The 6,124-nt window shown below is 41.7% G+C and overlaps 1 pseudogene; it reads left to right on the top strand.

Annotated features, from left to right (window-relative positions):
- The first annotated feature begins 1,320 nt into the window (after positions 1-1,320).
- Positions 1,321-2,124, top strand: LOC132496253 (large ribosomal subunit protein uL30-like; annotated as a pseudogene).
- The last annotated feature ends 4,000 nt before the right edge of the window (positions 2,125-6,124 follow it).

Here is a 6,124-nt window from a genome sequence, read left to right as displayed (position 1 = left end):
CAGTCAAAAGGGAGACCAGAGGCACTTCCCCAGCAGTCCAGTGGTTAGGACTCTGCGCTTCCACTGCCAAGGGCCCAGGTTCTATCCCTGGTTGGGGAACTAAGATCCCACAAGCTGTGCGGTGCGGCCAAAAAAAAAAAGAAAAGGCCTTCCGACTGCAGTTTTTACAACGACCAGCCCTATCACGGCTCCTTGACTTCCTGAGGCCCAGCTGTTCCATGTTTCCTTGGTTCTGAGGCACACGTAACCTTACCCAAAACATCTTCCTAACCACATGAGGCCTACCCAAATATCTACAGAAATACAACGTAATAGCTTATTCAGTCTCCGCCCAAGAAACCATTACCCTGTGTAAAAACATTGCCTGTCAACAGTTTACTTTGATGCAGAGCAAAGAACGGGACACTGGTTTGATTCTTCACAAATCTTAGCTTGGCCACCAAGCAATATTACCTTCCAACTCCACCATCCTGAGAAATTTCTTACTTTCCCACCATGTCAAACCTTTGGAATTAATAACTGCAAATCAACAAACGAATTTTTAGAATTAGACATATAGAACAATGAGATATAATTGAGAAGCCGGTACTTCACCTTTTTGGTCAAATGAATTCTGACAGGGTGCCAAGATAATTCAATGGAGAAAGAATAGTCTTTCAACATATGGTGCTAGGACAACTGGACTGCCACCGGCATGAGAATGAAAGTAGACTCCTTCCTCACACCATATACAGAAATTAACTTTAAGGATCATAAACCTAATTGTAAGAGTTAAAACCATAAGACTCGGGCTTCCCTGGTGGTGCAGTGGTTGAGAGTCCGCCTGTTGATGCAGGGGACACGGGTTCATGCCCCGGTCCGGGAAGGTCCCACATGCCATGTAGCGGCTGGGCCCGTGAGCCATGGCCGCTGAGCCTGTGCGTCCGGAGCCTGTGCTCCACAACGGGAGAGGCCACAACAGTGAGAGGCCCGCGTACCGCAAAAAAAAAAAAAAAAAAAAAAACCATAAGACTCAAAAGAAAACAAGCCTGTAAATACCTTCATGACGTTGGATTAGGCAATAATTTTTAGGTATGACACCAAAAGCACAAGTAACAAAAGAAAAAAATACATTGGACTTCATCAAAATTAAGACTTTTTATGCTTTAACAGACACCATCAAGAAAACGTAAGGACAACCCACCAACTGGGAGAAATATTTGCAAATCATATATCTAAAGAACTTGTATCTAGACTGTATAAAAAATTCTTATAACTCAATAATTTTTAAAAAATGAATAACCCAATTTAAACATGGGCAGCTCTTTCCCAGCTGGAAACATGGAGGGTGCAGAAGAGAAGAAAAAGAAGGTTCCTGCTGTGCCAGAAACCCTTAAGAAAAAGCAAAAGAATTTTGCAGAGCTTAAGATCAAGTGCCTGAGAAAGAAGTTTGCCCAAAAGATGCTTCGAAAGGCAAGGAGGAAGCTTATCTATGAAGAAGCTAATCACTATCACAAGGAATACAGGCAGATGTACAGAACAGAAATTCGAATGGCTAGGATGGCAAGAAAAGCCGGCAACTTCTATGTACCTGCAGAACCCAAGTTGGCATTTGTCATCAGGATCAGAGGTGTCAGTCGTGTGAGCCCAAAGGTTCGAAAAGTGTTGCAGCTTCTTAGCCTCCATCAGATCTTCAGTGGCACCTCTGTGAAGTTCAATGGCATCTTTGTGAATTCTCAGCATGTTCATGAACATGCTGAGAATTGTGGAGCCGTACATTGCGGGGGGACACCCAAACCTGAAGTCAGTAAGTGAACTGATCTACAAGCGTGGTTATGGCAAACTCAACAGAAGCGAAGTGCCCTGACAGATGACGCCTTGGTTGCTCCATCTCTTGGCAAATATGGCACCATCTGCAGGAAGGATCTGATTCATGAGATCTATACCATTGGAAAACATTTCAAAGAAGCAGACAACTTGCTGTGGCCCTTTAAATTGTCTTCTCCACAAAGCAGAATGAAGGAAAAGACCGCCCATTTGGTAGAAGGTGGAGTTGCTGGCAACAGGGAAGACCAGATCAACAGGCTTATTAGAAAGATGAACTAAGGTATCTGCCATGATTATTTTTGTAATCTGGTCAGTTAATAAACAGTGACTGCTTTCAAATCGGAAAAAAAAATAAAAATAAATTAAAATGGGCAAAGGATCTGAATAGACCTTTCTCCAAAAAATGGCTAATAATCTCATTAAAAAGTGCTCAGTGTCATTATCCATCAGGGAAATGCCAGTCAAAACTGCAGTGAGATGGGACTTCACATCCCGTCAAAAAGTAGATAATCACAGGGGCTTCCCTGGTGGCGCAGTGGTTGAGAGTCTGCCTGCCGATTCAGGGGACACGGGTTTGTGCCCCGGTCTGGAAAGATCCCACATGCCACAGAGCGGCTGGGCCCATAAGCCATGGCCGCTGAGCCTGCGTGTCTGGAGCCTGTGCTCCGCAACGGGAGGGGCCACAGCAGTGAGAGGCCTGCGTACCGCAAAAAAAAAAAAAAAAAGCCAATCATAAAAGGCCACATGTTATATAATTTCATTTACATGAACTATCCAGAATGGGCAAATCTAGAAAGATAGGAAAGAGATTAGTGATTGACTGGGGAATTCCCTGGCGGTCCAGTGGTTAGGACTCTGCGCTTTCACTGCCAGGGCCCGGGTTTGATCCCTGGTTGGGGAACTAAGATCCCACAAACCACACGGCGTGGCCAAAAAAAAAAAAAAAAAAAAAGATTAGTGATTGACTAGGGGTGGGAGGTGGGGGGAAAATGGAAAGTGACTACTAGTGGGTGTGAAATTTCCTTTTTGAGTTGATGAAAATGAAAAATTGGTTGTGATGATAGTTGCACAACCCTGTGAATACACTAAAGTCCATTGAATTGTATACTTTAAATGAGTGAATGATATTTCTATAAAGCTGTTAAAAAAGAAAATAAAAGTATACCACATGAGAATGTTTAAACAGTGGAAAGATATTACTTAATTTTTTTTTTTTTTTCGGTATGCGGGCCTCTCACTGCTGTGGCCTCTCCGGTTGCGGAGCACAGGCTCTGGACGCGCAGGCTCAGTGGCCATGGCTCACGGGCCCAGCCGCTCCGTGGCATGTGGGATCCTCCTGGACCGGGGCATGAACCCACATCCCCTGTACCGGCAGGCGGACTCTCAACCACTGCGCCACCAGGGAAGCCCTACTTAATTTTTAAACAGTATTCCACTTTACTCAAATGTGAAAGATGAGTGTTTTGCCAGGATTTCAGTTTTTTGATGTTGAAGTTGCCTTTACTAGGGTGGAGTCAGATCCTCTTTGTGTTCATCTGAGAGCACTCAGGGCTTGGTCCCAAGTTCTCTGCTTTGTTACTTTAGTGTGATTCTTTTCTTTTTTTTTTTTTTAACATCTTTATTGCAGTATAATTGCTTTACAATGGTGTGTTAGTTTCTGTTTTATAACAAACTGAATCAGTTATACATATACATATGTTCCCATATCTCTTCCCTCTTGCGTCTCCCTCCTTCCTGCCCTCCCTATCCCACCCCTCTAGGTGGTCACAAACCACCGAGCTGATCTCCCTGTGCTATGTGGCTGTTTCCCACTAGCTATCTATTTTACGTTTGGTAGTGTATATATGTCCATGCCACTCTCTCACTTTGTCACAGCTTACCCTTCCCCCTCCCCATATCCTCAAGTCCATTCTCTAGTAGGTCTGTGTCTTTATTCCCTTCTTACTCCTAGGTTCTTCATGACCTTTTTTTTTTTTTTTTTCCTTAGGAGAACAGTATGGAGGTTCCTTAAAAAACTAAAAATAGAACTACCATACGACCCAGCAATCCCACTACTGGGCATATACCCTGAGAAAACTATAATTCAAAAAGATTCATGTACCAAAATGTTCATTGCAGCTCTATTTACAATAGCCAGGACATGGAAGCAACCTAAGTGCCCATCTTTGGATGAATGGATAAAGAAGCTGTGGCACATATATACAATGGAATATTACTCAGCCATAAAAAAGAAACAAAATTGAGATATTTGTAGTGAGGTGGATGGACCTAGAGTCTGTCATACAGAGTGAAGTAAGTCAGAAAAAGAAAAACAAATACCATATGCTAACACATATATATGGAATCTAGTGTGATTCTTCTAATCCTTTGTTTCCCATTAATTCCTGAGTCTACTGCTATGACTTAACCTCATACACTGGGTTGGATGTTTTTAAGTCTAGAGTCCTATTCACTGTGCAATGAAACCAGGGCTTTAAGGAAGATTTTGGGATTCTTAGAATGACAAGAGTTCAAAGAAGGACAATGGAATCACAGCAGAATAACAAGTAGCCAGCAAGTCCTGCTCTACTAGGTGAAGTACTCCCAAGAAGGGGGCAGTTTAAATACCAGCTGGATTTCAGAGTTGTCCACTTCAAACTGAGATTGCCAGAGCTCCTGAAGCACGAGGACTTCCCTTAAAGTTAGGCAGAAATAGAATGTGAAAGTTTAAGATCAAGACCTTTTAGGATCTAGATTTTTATTTGAGTTCTTCCTCATTAATTGCACAAAACTTAATCAAATATATCGAGTTTGAATGATATTCTAGTTACTAAAATGGGATTTTAGTTACTAGAGTAAAACTGTCCTGCAGTTTTGAGGTAGCAAAGTCTGTAACAACTGATACATCTGTTGATGTCTTTGTCAACACCTTCTCATACCCAGATTTCCAGGTAGCTGAACAATTTCTGGATTACAGAAATTTACATAATTGAAAAGAAAAAGTAGAGGGGAGAAATCAAAAGCATCCAGCTGAGATATAGGATAAATAGGGAATGGAAAACAAAGGAAATAAAGAATAAAGAGACAAGTTTAGGAAAAAAAATAACAAAAGAATAGCAAAGGTTAAGCAGTGGAGTAGAAACTGAGAGAATCAGATTCTAGGACCAGCTCTGCTATTAGTAAATTGTGTTGTCTTGGGCAAATCACTTTCCTTCTCTTCTTCCAGCTTTACTGGCCCATATAATTAGATACTTGTCTTCCTTTGGGTCAGATGACTAAGTATGAGTTCTAAGCATAAAACAATGAGATTTGTTTTCCTTTGCAGTTTATAAAACCAGTCTCCTTACTCTATAATCGGGCTATTTTATGAAAACACTCTGAAAAAAAAAATACTTAAAAAAAAGTAAATTTGCCAGTCACTGACAAGTTCTATTCTCTTGATGGCTTCCTGAGCCCAGTCACTGAAATTTATCTTTCACTTTCAGGTTCCTGCATGACCTCATGCCGATTCAGCAACACATAGTAATGGTAAGAATTCCCTCCTACCAGTGTTCTAAACAAGAAGAGTTTTGATAACCAGTAACCTTAGAGACATAATGGTACTGTATAATCCAGGTCATTTCCCCTGGGCTCTTTCTGTGCCCTTCTGCAGCACTTCATCTAAAAAAAAAAGGCCCTTTAGGAACTTTTTTAAAAATTAATTTATTTATTTATTTTTATTTTTGGCTGCGTTGGGTGTTTGTTGCTGTGCGCGGGCTTTTCTCTAGTTGTGGCGAGCAGGGGCTACTCTTCTTGCAGTGTGCAGGCTTCTCTTGTTGCAGAGCACAGGCTGTAGGTGCGTGGGCTTCAGTAGTTGTGGCACTCGGGCTCAGTAGTTGAGGCTCGCAGGCTCAGTAGCTGTGGCGCACGGGCTTAGTTGCTCCGCAGCATGTGGAATCTTCCCGGCCAGGGCTCGAACCTGTGTCCCCTGCATTGGTAGGTGGATTCTTAACCACTGCGCCACTAGGAAAGCCCCCGCTCTAGGAACTTTAAAGATTTCTTTATAATGTGGTTATGGCATTTGAAATCATCTCAAATGTAAATTGAACAGCAATACAGTACTACTTTGGGAAAATCTGAATCTTAGACTATTTTAACAGAAGTGCAGTTAATTATTGCTTTCATATATGCACAGTGACTTCAACGAGTTGTTGATGTCTGACTTTCTTTAATAAATGGATCATTTGTAATGAATCTGATTTTAAAGCAAATGAACACTCAAGTGCTTTAAAAAGTTGTTCTAGATTGTATTTGAGGTAAATAACAAGTTAAGAGCACATAGTGGGACTTCCCTATGAAA

Source organism: Mesoplodon densirostris, chromosome 9 (genome assembly GCF_025265405.1).
Source record: "Mesoplodon densirostris isolate mMesDen1 chromosome 9, mMesDen1 primary haplotype, whole genome shotgun sequence".
In the NCBI taxonomy this organism is placed as follows: Eukaryota; Metazoa; Chordata; class Mammalia; order Artiodactyla; family Ziphiidae; genus Mesoplodon; species Mesoplodon densirostris.
The sequence above is the reverse complement of the archived record's forward strand: the minus strand, read 5'-3'. Positions and strand labels throughout refer to the sequence as shown.